This window comes from Capsicum annuum, chromosome 9 (genome assembly GCF_002878395.1).
Source record: "Capsicum annuum cultivar UCD-10X-F1 chromosome 9, UCD10Xv1.1, whole genome shotgun sequence".
Taxonomy (NCBI): Eukaryota; Viridiplantae; Streptophyta; class Magnoliopsida; order Solanales; family Solanaceae; genus Capsicum; species Capsicum annuum.
Window position 1 is genome coordinate 111126246 of NC_061119.1, and position 13876 is coordinate 111140121.

Below are 13876 nucleotides of genomic sequence, written 5' to 3' on the forward strand. Positions count from 1 at the left end.
TAGTATTGTGGTATTCAACCTTAAGGATTAAAGTGTCCAAGTGTATACAAGTATTAAGTTAACATAACATATTAAGAATTAGAATATATAATAAAATAATTATGTTGCTTGCTTGAGTTAAATTTAGCTAGTAGGTGACAAGTAGGTACATCACCTACTTTGACTTATTGACCAAACTATGAACTAAGTAGGTGAATCACCTACTAAGACTCCTTTGACCAGCTTATTGGGCCATGTATACTACTACCTATTTGAATTGGCCTAAATTAAAAGAGAGAAAAGGAGAAGAATGGGAAGTCAAGGCCCAATAATTTTAGATCCACAAATGGCCAAGTAGGTCCACCTAATTATCACATTATGGCCCAAAAATGTCCAATAAAGTCAGCCAGGAGAAGCTCCCTTTAAAGGGAGCGAAACCAGTTCATTTTACCTATTTTAACTTGAACAAAAATCTAGTTTCTAGAATTTTCTCTCTTATTCTCTCTTAGCTTCATTAAGTAGCCATCAATACCTTTAGGGTTATTAATTCTATCCTTCTATATAAGTTTAGTTAAAGTAGAGTCCAAGATCTTGGAGAAGCTCAAGTTAAGGAAATAAAGATCTCCACCAAGTAAGGTAAAGCTATTGCCATATTAATTTTCTTAAGCTTGAATTAGTTGGAGTATATTTGTTGGTCAATGGATGTTGGGACTCCATGAAGGTGAATCCCCTTTAACTTTAAATTTGAGATCATTTGATCACCTTAAATATTACATTAATAGGACTTCTAAGATAGTAATAGAAAGCTATGAGTTCATATTTTCTCGACCTCATTGTGATAGTGTTTATGGACTATTTTATGTAGTTTGTAATAAAAGGTGTAATTGATTGTGTGGAGAATTTGTGGAAATATTGAAAGTCATAAACATCGTAAAGGGTGATACACCATCAAACTAAATATTGTGCAATCTTACAACCCCGTCCGCTTTATATACTATTTTGAGGGTGAAATGAAGAAAAAATTATTTAGAGGACCTTACAAGAATTTGTATTGTATGTCAATGTAACTGAAGGAGAAAGGGTTGAAATAACACCCTCGAATTAATGAATTATGGGTTACTAACGGCTACTATTTTTGTGAGGTTAAATAGCCTGAATATGTTGATTTGCCACTAATACTAGTTTTACTAATTACTCTTTTTTTGGTTTAATTTTGTTTTTTATTAATAAAAATCAGTTTAATACATGTTGAGATAAAAACATTACAGGACCATACATCAAACTGGCCCAATTCCAAAATGATCCAATTAAAATAATAACCCAGCCCATATCCGTTCTGACATACTTAAATAGGAGTAGGGTTTCCATTTTCATCAATTGAGTTGAGTTGAGCTTCCCTAAACCTCCTTCATCATATTCCTATTCACCAATCTTCAATTTATGCTTCTACATCTGTGGGTGATAAATACCATACCCCTATTGCTTGAAGTTGGCAATTCCAGCTTTCATGAGTGAGATATTTTTTTTTTACCTTGAGTTTGGTGTTCACAAGCTGACTAAGCTCCCAAATTAATCCTTTCTTTGCTTCTCCAGGTGAAATCCTCAGTAAATTCCCATGGGTTTTTAGTGCTAACACGCTGGGTCTTGTCTTCTGACCCTTGATTACTTCTTCTTATAAGTATTTTGCTCTTACAAACTTATTTGTTGTCCTATATGTTTTTGCTAATCCTCTTCTTTTTATCTATATATAGTTATAGCCAGGATGGAGATAATGGGATGCTCGGACCCACTGATAGCTGAAGAAGACCAAGGAGCTCAGTCGGTTGAATCTAATGTGACTTGGTGACCCCCAACCTACTGAAAACCCTTTTTTGTTGGCTGGTGTATATAGGCTCAAAGACATTCTCCCCTTTTTGTTCATCTTCTCTACTTGTAAATATGGTGAAAGAAACTGTTGTAGCCTTTCCAACCCTCTTAGGCTTTTGTGAAACTTAGTCTTAGATAGGGACATTATTGTTTGTCACTAGTTAGTATCTTTCTACCTTTCGTTGGTAGCTGGTTGAATGTTGTAACTGCTCTTGTTGAAATGCTAAGTTAGCTAAGTAATCCGCAAGCTTGTTTCCTTCTCTGAATATGTGAACTATCTATACTTGCTTGTGTTGCTAGTGAATCTATCTGAATAATAATCTTTTCTTATCCTGATTGACTGCAATGATTTGCTGCTTACATTATAGCTTCAACTTCTACTACCATGTTATTTGTATGTTCCATTGTTTCTCCTTTATCATAAATCAGATCCCCTTTCACATCCCTTAAGCAAAATGCCTATGAACTACTTCCTGGGTTCTCTCTTGATGTACCATCTGTGTTATATTTACACCAGCCTTGATCTGGTAGTTCCCATAACACCACCTTAGCTATTAGCTTAGGCTTTATCTTACTTAGCTGATGTAACATAGTTGGCCAATCCATATCAAATTCCATAGCTAGTTTCCTAACCTTCAATAGCATCCTTAACTGTCTTGTGACATTGAATATTAATCTACGCATACTAATTTCCTTGCCTTTACGTTTCTGGGTATTTCTCCTCCTCCATAATTCCTACATAATGATTGATGGTATTGCTCTGAAGTAGGCTTTCTCTCTTTTTTTGACATTAGTATTCCACCATGCATAGTGATACGCCCAAATTATACCTTTCTTACGAGAGAGTAAGCGGTCGCTGTCAAATATAGAACCCAACCAGGTTGGGTGTTGAATATAGTTGTTACTGGACTGTTGGTTAGAGGTTCGTGAATGGGGGGTTTTGGTTTAAATTTGAAATGACAGTTACAATATAGCAATGAAGCAATATATGTATTAATATTTGATCACAGAGAATGACAAGTTAGGGTTATGTCCACCTTGTAGCTTTTACTTCTCTATTAACTATGAGTAATAAGGATTTATATATGTATGCACTTATAGAGAGATGTATTCTAATTCTAAATCCAAGTGTTTCTCAATCATCAAGGATTTATTCACCTTAGTTCTCTCGAATCCAAAGTGTACAACCAATCATACGAACTCTCCAAGTAGTTAATCCTGCTAAGGCATTAACGTGTAAAATAGAGGTTGGAAACCCTATTTTCTTGTCATTACTCTCTTTTCCAAATAGTAACTTTTCTATCAAACAAGTTATTGCTATAATGGCACATTCCCTATGTTTGCAACCACGAGAATTCAATCATAACGAAGAGAGTAATGATATAAGTGGATTAACACATCATAAATTCAAAAACCCATAGCAATAGAGAGTATACTACAAGGTTTCCATAACCCTAACAAATAAAATTAGCTACTCATGAATAAAATGGAAATTACAGTATAAATATTCATCATACCAAAACTTAGAACGATCTTGGTGGAGAAGATGAATAGCGAAAATAAGAAAGAAAAATGTTTCTCTCTCTCTCTTCTCAAGCTAAGCCGCTTTCTCTTGTTTTCAAAATAATACAGAATGTGAATCCCCAATAAAAATTCAGCAACAAATCTTTTAATAGACTTCTATCTCCTAATTTCCTTCTAAGTCCTCAACTTATTATAAATGGCAAATTTGCCTGGGAGAAAGTTCCCATGCATCACATTTGGTCCAGATTGTAGTTTCTAGGCGCCATATTTGGTCCAGGTTGCTACTCTCTCTTGTGTCATATGCCATATGCATTCCATAGTCCCATAATGTCTTTATCTACCTCATTAATACTTGAAATCATGCTAATCACATCGGTTAGCTCAATTACATAGAAGTAGAGTAAAAACATAATAAACTAGGCACTTTGTTCTCTAAACATGGCTAAAATATGAATAAATTATGGTGCTTAGGCATATAAATACACCCAAGATCACATAGGTTGTCTCTTTTAAGCTCCTTCCTTGTATGTTTATTCCTGCAAAAGAACAAAAATAGGACCAAGTCTTGTTAGCATAAAAGGATCTCAATAGCACATGTGCTATTGTCTCTTGCGCTGGATTTTGACAACACCAACACCTTGAGAGTCCTTGAAATCCCTATCTTCTAACTGTGTCATCTACAAAAATCCATCCCCTCCGCATTATCCACATAAAAATACAATTTTTAAAGAAAGCCCTTTTATTTACAGTTGCTTATAAAAGTCATTAGCTTTCCCACTCTGCCTCACATAATGCCAAGTAGATTTTACTGAAAAATTTCCCATTGCCTCCAAGCTCCAAATTACCTGATCTTGTTTATTAATCTTTCCTATCCTAACTTTTGTCATAAGATGAGTGACAATCTCATCAGCAAAAAGATTCTTCAAAATGTCCTTATTCCATTCCTCATGCACCATTAAGTCCTTCACCTTTTGAAACCTTTCATCTTATTCATAACTTTCCTCAAGAATAGAATACCAATATCCCAAGCCATTCCTATTACCTTACCATAAGTGAGTATCCCCACCTCTAACTTGACATACAATAAGATGATCTATCATGTCTCTTGCTTGCAACATTTTCTTCCAAACTTGAGATCCATTTCCTACTTTCCTTACGACCTCCTTAGGATGATACTTTCTACAGTACTTATTGAATATATAGTCACTCCAAATAGTTTTCTTAGTTCTAAATTCCACCATAGCTTGAAAAATAGAGCTGTTGATATATCTTACAGCCTTTTGAACCCCAATCCACCTTCTGTTTCTGGTACACATAGACAACCAAGAAACCCAATATCTTTCCTTCCTCCTATAGTACTACTACAAAAGAATCTTGCAATTGTCTTCTAAATAGTATTAATCATATTTTTGGAGGATTCATCACTGATAAAAAATATACAGGGATGCTTAGTAACACATGTTTAATGACGACTGCTCTACCACCATATAACAGTAACTTCCCCTTCCAGGCTTGTAACTTAGCACTAATTCTATTCATGATCTGCTGATAATAGACCTTATTTTTCCTTATGTGTCAATAACACATCCCAGCTAGTAGAAAGGGAATTGTTGCCTCAAAATACCTATTGCAACTTCTGCCATCACAGCTACTCTATTTGACACCTTGTGATTCAAATAAATGGTACTTTTTCCTCTATTAATCTTCTGACCTGATACCCTTTCATAATTTTCCAATGTGGTTGTCACCAGCTGCAATGTACCTAAATCTACCTTACAAAGAATGATCATGTCATCTGCAAAAGCCAGATGGTTTATTTTAAGACTCCCTCTAAGCATCCCAAATAATCAGAACTCCTTATTAAACATGATTTTCTTCGAGCTTCTTGATAAGACCTCTGTAGCTATGATAAAGAGTGAAGGTGACAAAGAATCACCTTATTTAAAACCTCTAGTGGACTTGAAGAAACCTTTGGGTTGTCCATTTAACAAAATAGAGTACCAATTTTTAGCCAGTAACTTGAACACCATATCAATCAGTTGTTCACAAAATCCTATTCTCCTCAATACCTTAGACATAAACAACCATTCTACCCTACTATATGCCTTCATCATATCCAGTTTTATCACCATGTTTGGTGGTTTACCCCTCTTTATTATTTTAGATATTATTTCTTATACCACTAAAATGTTTTTAGCTATAATCCTCCCTTGTACAAAACTAGCTTGTTCTCGAAAACTATCTGAGGAAGTATACCCTTAATCTTTTCATGAATAAAATTACTAAGGGATATTAGTATGAAATCTGAAGATGTATTTACCACTAAATTCTTTGGTAATAATACCAAATTGGTATGAGTGATAAATCTTGGAAGATCATAACCACATAAAAAAGCTCTTACCATCTGATAGATATCATTTGAAACCACAGTCCATGCACCTTGAAAAAGGGCTCCTGTCATGCCATCAAGTCCAACTGCACTGTTCCTATTTAATCCCATGACTGTATTTTGTACTTTATCCAATTTAGGTATTCTCTTAAATTCTTCATTCTGTTAATATATGACCAACTGAGGTAATTCTTCTAGCATGGAAAAATCTTGTGTACCTTCCTACTTCTCAAATTGCTTTTGGCAAAAGATTTCTGCTGCTTCAGCTATATCCTCTTATTTATCCAACCAGCTCCCATCTTCATGCTGTATCCTTTGTATTTTTATCTTATACCTTCTCTCTTTAACTACAGTATGAAAAAATTTACTATTCTTCTCTCCATCTTTAAACCATTCAAAACTAGCTTTCTATCTCCAGAACTCCTCCTTCCTTTTTAGCTGAATTGCTAGTTCTACATGTGCATGTGATATTAGCTCTGTTAGCACCTGATGGCTCTTTCTTAAATTTTTTCTCTCTTACTTTAGTTACCTTCTCTAAAGTATCTATCTCTTGGAATATATTTCCAAAAGTTTGCTTACTCCATTTAGTCAATGCAGTCTTTGCCTTTTTGGCTTTTGATGAAATTTGAAAAAGGGATTTCTTTCACATTCAACAGGCCAGTTTTGTTTAATAAAATCTAAGCATGAATTCTCCTTCAGCCAAAAATTAAGAAATCTAAAAGGTCTGGTCAGTTGCTCACTTGATTGGCTAAAGTGCATCAACATTGGTATACGGTCAGATCCACTTCTTACAAAATTTTCCAATTCTAAGATTGGAAACAACTCTTGCATTTTATCATTAACCAAGACCCTATCAAGCCTTTTGAAAATACAATCATTATCAATCTGTCCATTCCACCATGTAAATTTGCTTCCTTTGAAAGCACATTCCTCCAAGTTACACATACTGATACAATGATTAAAATCATCAGTCTCATCCACTGTGACTTGCAAGCCACCAAGCTTTTCCTCCTCATTTTTAATCACATTGAAGTCTCCCCCACAATTCAAGACTGCTGGATATTATTAGCAAGTTCCCCTAATGAGTCCCACAGTAATAGCCTTTCATTCTGATTACACTTAAATTACACTAAGTTTACAAAAACTTCTACACCCACATTTTGATTCTCCATTTTTAGGGTGATCTACTATTATTCATCCCTAATAACAGAGTAATCAATAAATTATATATGAAAGCCCATATTTTACTTGAACAATTCACCACTGCATATTGCATCCCCAATCTACTTTTATATTCCTCTATACTATGCCTTTCCTAAAAAGGTTCCATTAGACCAATGAATCCTAAATAGAACCTTTTATGCATTGTAATCAATCTTGTGAATGCTTTTTGAGTGTTCACAGATCTGATATTCCATATCAAATTATTCATTTTGATAATGATTTTAGTATGTGACTCCTTGTCTACATTGTGATTTCTCTAACCTTCTTATTCTTCTTATTTCTTGCTCCATGCTTTTTATTTAAAGACTGATCTTGTTCTAGAGATAGATCCCCTACCACTATAGTATCTTCAATATTATTCATCAGGTTGTCTTCATCTAAATCTGCATTCTTTCTAATAACCATCTCCATCAAATTATCTACTTCCACTACTATTGGTAATACTCCTTTCATTATTTGTGACTGCTTGTCTGTAATTTCATATGAAACCATTGCCAATTCTGTATTCTTGGCATTCTCTTCTGTTGGCTGATGCTTTACCTTCTCTTCTTTATGCTTGTGAATCTAACTTTGTTGTTCATATTCTTTCTTGCTCTATGTCTCTGGTATTACGTCCTCTTGCCCATCACCCTTCTTTGTATTATTTTTTTCTTTTTCTGATTACTTGAACTATTTATCTTCTCCATTGACACTATTGTTTCTTCTTTGCCAAAAATCCTGCTGACCCAGTCCTTAATACTCTCACTGTGTTACATATTGGACACCTCCTCATTATTCTCCTATTGATTTTTAGTTAAAGCATCAAATGCAGTTGATGTGAGAACATTCTTTGCCTTGTCAGTTATTTCTACCACTATATTTCCAAACCTATCTTTTTTGTATTTGTTTCTTCTCAATTCCATTGATTCATATTATTCTCCTGAGATGTTTCCAAATGACCCTGCTTCTTCTATTTTTCTTGATCATTAACATCTATTTTTTCTTCCTTTTGCTCCTGTTTCTTATCATACATCTCTGGGTAAATATTCTAGTATGTAGCTTCATCATGACCTTGTAAGCAATATTCTTGGTAGTATTTTAGCTTATAGTCATAGTGAATGTTGATCCACTTTGACTTGATCTGTCCACTTGTATCATCTTCTTCATTTATTTTCACTCTATGAGGTAGTTTAGCCACAAGATCTATTTCAATCTTCACTCTTGCACAACTAGGCCTTGTATGGTTTTTGGAAGCCATATCTACCATTAATGTCTTTCCAATTGCAGAAGCAATTGAAAAAATTAATTCTTAGGCAAAGAATTTCGGTGAAAGATCTGGCATGGAGATCTATGCAATGCCAATTGTTGTTCCAATATTTAGTTCAATCCAAGGATCCTATTTAAGAGTCCTCATTTGCCAATACACATCATTAGCCTTAATATGATGAGCTATTGTTGATAACAGCTGCACATAATCTTCTAACTGATTTAACCTTATCAAAATATATCTTGAATCCATTGCCCCCATTGTGCATTCTCCTTTTATGCCACACTGTGTAGGGATAATTTTCCTAAAGTGTTAACTTCCGGTCTACCATAAGAGAACGTACCAATGATTGCATACTGTAGGTTTTCTAGTAATATTAATGATTTCACCTTCGAGGATCTCCATGTCACTGTTGACTCCCCTTAAACCATTATGACTATTTTAGGGGAAACTTTATGTTTTCATGCACGTAAGACTTATTTTTTAGTAGATCTTCATATGTTGTTACCACGCCTTATTATTTCTCTCCTTCTACTTGCTTCTATTTCAAGGATTTATCTAGTGGGTAATTTCCACCAGAATTAGTAGTCATTATCACCAAGAATTAAAGTACGTATTGAGCTATTTGTATGCGCCAAAATTAGGGTTCTATAGATTATGATATTTGATTGATTAGTTCCTTTTTTTACTATTTACTCAATTATAGATTAATAATCTATCACAACCCAATTTATGAGTCATGATGACAACTACTAAATCCCGCCAGTAGGTATACCAAATCATAGCCCAGAGCTGATTGCAATAGGCTAACTTGGTGCAAAATGCCCCAAAATGGAAAAATAGACAATACAACTCATAGATAAGCAAGGCAATAGGAATTGTTTGAAAGGTATCCATTCCATAGAAACCATCTCACGACCTGGTAAAGTCAGTACAAGAGCAACTACAAATACACCACATATTGTAAAATAGTCAATACATTTTTTCTCAGAAAAAATGACTGAACATAGAAAATAGAAGGAAAAAGGGGCAACTCTGGCTCCTAGATCTCACCCTATCTCTGAAGTCTAACACAGCACAATCATTGAATCAGTGGGAAACTACTACCCAGATCTGCAACAAAAAGAAACAAAAGTGTGTTATGAGTACCAAAACCATGGGTACTTAGTAGGCATCCAGCCGACTGAGCTAAATCATGTTATAAATACGACAAGATGGCAGATAACATAACTAAGTCAAAATAAATAGGCAAACCTGGAAGTAACTCCAACCTTATTATACATAATTAAATACATAAACCAGAAAAAAATTAAGATCAAGAGATTATAACTATTAAATTAGCCCCCATGATACAATAAATATGAAAAAGTAAATAACCCTAACGCAGGACCTATAAGCTTAGAGGTTACAGACAACAAAAAATATATAACATGCATCTAAGCAAGCAAAATTTGCCAACATTCATGCTATGACTGGGAACCATCCGTATTATGTCACACTAAGAACCACTCCCCTTATAGAACTCGAATCGGTATTTATATCCTCCATATCATAACTAATAGCTAGACTAGAACCTCTATATATATATATATATATATATATATATATATATCATCAATATCATAAGCAATTGTCGAACTCAAACTAGTACATATATCATCAATATAAAAATCAATAGCTAGACTCAAAATGGTATATATATCATTAATATATATATATATATCATCAATATCATAGCTAATAGCCAAACTCAAATTGGTATTCATATCATCAATATCATAACTATCGGGTTTTACCGTAATTAGTATCAACTCCCAATATCAAACCATCATGACTATTAAGTACTTAGCCTCATCAAGCCTTATAATAATTATTTCAAAATATATAACGAGTTTATAAAGTAATACCAAAACTAGTTCAAGTCTTGGCCTAAGGCGGGACGAAGGGACCCACCTCAAATCCCCAAAATCCATTATAAGGAAACTCTGTCCCAGACTAGACTAAGGTATATAAATCAACTTTTATATGTTAAGCAAGTATTAATTAGCCCTAAGCTAGAAATTCTACCAATTAACTAAGCAACTAAGCAAACCATGCCTAAATTATGGTTTTTGGATAGCCTAAATGGTCCAACTAACCCAAGAAATATCATTCATATAGCAATACCTAAAACCCATCCCAAAAATAACACAATATAATAATCACACTATAAAATATCCCAATCTATAAGGGAGGAAAACCTAGCCTACCTGGACGCTAAAGAAAGTTTGAAGAATTCGCTAAATCACCAATTTTCCCTTGCGAAAAGCTTTCGCAAGGTGCTATGCAATCAAAATCACAATCTACTTATCAAATGGAGAATAATGATACCCATATTACACTATTGTTCTTTGAGTTCAAAATCACACAAAATACCATGAGGAGCCCGTTAATGGAAATCACATTTCTTAAACTAACTCAACGTCCCTCTATGCTCAAGGAATATTTACTCTCAAAAATGGGTGAATTCAAAGTTATATTGGTGCTAAAATCAGGTCACCATGCTTTTGGGACTTTTAGATGAGAATGGGAAAATCAATCATGAAAATAAAGGAATCTTACTTCAAATTTAAAGGATAACTGCATAATTAACCTTTACCTAAGCTCCCAAAAATACCCACAATGTTATTCCTAGGCTTTCCTAATTTTTAGGGCTTAAATATCTTAGGGATAGATGAAAAATTGTAAAAAAAAATAGGATGAAGGGTGTATTTATACCCTTCCCAATTACACGGGTATCGCATATTTAATTTGTCGATCGCAATCCTGATACTTGGCCAAAAGAGGGAGAAGTCGCATTCGCGACATACCCATCGTGTATGTGATACTGGCCATGATGTCAGGAGTGTCACTTTTGTGACTAAAAATATGACATATATGACACTTATTGGTGTCTTCCAGATTGTATAAGTGATCAATGGTTCACAAATGCGGGTTCACCAGTACCAGCTAAGACTTGGAAATTTCCACGTCTCTGCCAACCCCTCTAAATTCATCCAGAACCCCATACACGCAAAAAAAAGCTATGCTACCCTATCAAATTCAATATTTTGGACACAATCGATTAGTCAAAATTTCTATCCAAGGTTTTTTTGATGAAAAGTGGGTCTCATACCCAATTTACCATTTTCTTTACTTCTGATCAATAGCTTAAAATGAGCTTGAGTGTCTCGAGACCCAAACTAGAGGTCCAGCTAGCCTGAAATCAACATTATAGAGTTGTTGGAATAGTAATAATTGTCATGCGTGGTTGTTTGACTAAATTTTTTTTCCTGGTAGCTAATTTGAACCAGCGAGGACTTCAAAATAGGAAATTGGCTCCAAAAAATAAACGAACTATCTGGTAATAAAACTGTCAGTCCTAACAATTCATAAATGACTTAGGAAGTTATAGAAAAGTGCTAATGGTGAAAATATAGAAAACGACCTGAAGAATCATTACATAATCTCAAAGTAAGGACGTTAATTTAGGGTGCTATTGGAGTTGTACATCAATGTATGTAAGGTTTGTTAATCCTATACTTTTTAGCATGAATCTAACTCTTGTTTTACAAAGTAAGTTTCCTAAGTGTATTTCCTTTTAAATGCTAAAATGATGGCAACTTACAACCACCAATGTGATGAACGGCCTTATTCTTACACAATAGGGTGTTAAAGTACCTTAAAATATGTTCATGACTAGATTTACACATTTACTATTCTAAGTGTTAGTATGATAAAGGTACTGTCAGCAACAACCTTTATGAGTTCTTCTTGTAGTAAACATAGTCCATTATGTTATTTAAGCTCCTAAGTGTTTTATTTCTATTATTGTTTCTTTCTACCTTATCATTACTTCATCAAGTACATATTTGTATATCTTTTGCGACTGGTCCAAAGTTAGAAATCCAATAATGTCATGAACATCAAAATAACAACCTTGAAGGTAAAAGGAAAATGATCTAAAATGAATCTGTATATTCTCAGGTGGTATCCCAGGGGTGGAAAAAATACCTAGCATGGCTCGATATCGAAAGGTGTACTTATGAGGATCATACCCAAAGGGTCAAAAAGCATAGGTCATCCTTTTTTACCACTGATTAACTGGTCATATATCATATGCCGCATAAGTTTATAGTTCAAACACTAATAAATAAAAGTAAAGAATGTAATGTACATGATCCTATAAAACAAGCAAAGGTGGTTTTTTATCTCAATCTATATAGTTATATATTGATATCTCATTTAATTGGGCTCTTATCTTACCTAAAGTCACTTTATGCCTTGCATACTTGCATATTCTCTGACGTACCTTATAGGGACAATGTGTTTAATGTCGTAGGTATAGGTACTCCAACTGGTAGTGCTCCTCAGTAGAAGCGTAGGTCACTCAGTTGTAGTTGGTGAGCTCCAGGTTGATTCAATGATTTACTGAGTCTTTGGTATATGTTTTGGTATTTAATATTATTTATGGATAAGGTGGGGCTTGTCTCGACCTACACAACATTTGACAATTTTTATAGAGGCTTCATAGACAAGTGTATAAAGTGCAGTTATGTATGGTTAATTAATAGTTACGGCCTCAATATCCAAGTCATATAGATATGTTTGATACTTATCTCTATGTTGATGTTGCCCAAACTACACCTCCAATTAAAAGATAAAGCGGTCGCTATCAAAATATATTAACCCAACTAGGTTGGGGTTGATCCCACTGGGAATACGTCAGAAATCTTGCTTGAACTTGTTGAAATCACCAGGAAGTATAGAAAATAAATGGGGGGATTTGCTAAACTAGTAAAAAGTAACAAATATTGGATGCTTGAGGTTATAATAAATCTAAGATAAACACTAGTCTTGTGTTCCCCAAGCTTCTAACTCTGTAGATTTATCATGCACTATCAAACTATTCCAATACCTTTCCTATAGAATCTGATAAGTTATGTACCATCAATTATCTTGTTGACTCATCAATGGATGAAATCCTTTACCTTCAGTCTCAGGGTGTTGCTTTACTAACCCTCATCCTAGATCTCAGTTAACTATCACTTTTTTTATTCTTAAGTTAATAGATGAAAGTTAAATCATCTTAAGTAGATAATATGGATAAGCTTATTTCGCTAATTAACTCCAAATTGCTATTGTGATCTTCTTTTCCCAATCTCTACCTCCCAGTCAGGCTCGTAGTGAATATAGGTGGGTTTTCAACATTGTCCATCATTAAGAAATCAATAAGAATAAAGAAAACCACAATACATGTAGGAATCATTATTTAGAATGACTTGGAACCTCCTCTACTTTGTTAATACACCAGGGTTCCAACAACCCTTGCTAAGGGAATTAGCCGCTCATAGTTCCAAGATAATTCATGGAATTCACAAACAAAATTACAGAATAAATCTTACAATAATAAAAGTAGAAAACCCAAAGGATTAATTTGAAGAACAAATAAAAAGAAAGAACACAAGAGTATATGGTGTGTAAGCTTATCCCCAAAGGGCCTATCTCTAAATTTCTAGCATCCTTCTCAATAAACATAAAAATAGTATTTATATAATACAAAAAAACCCTGGAATTCAAATCTTAAACAAAATAGGAAAACTTGATGAAATGTATATAATAGGGACTAA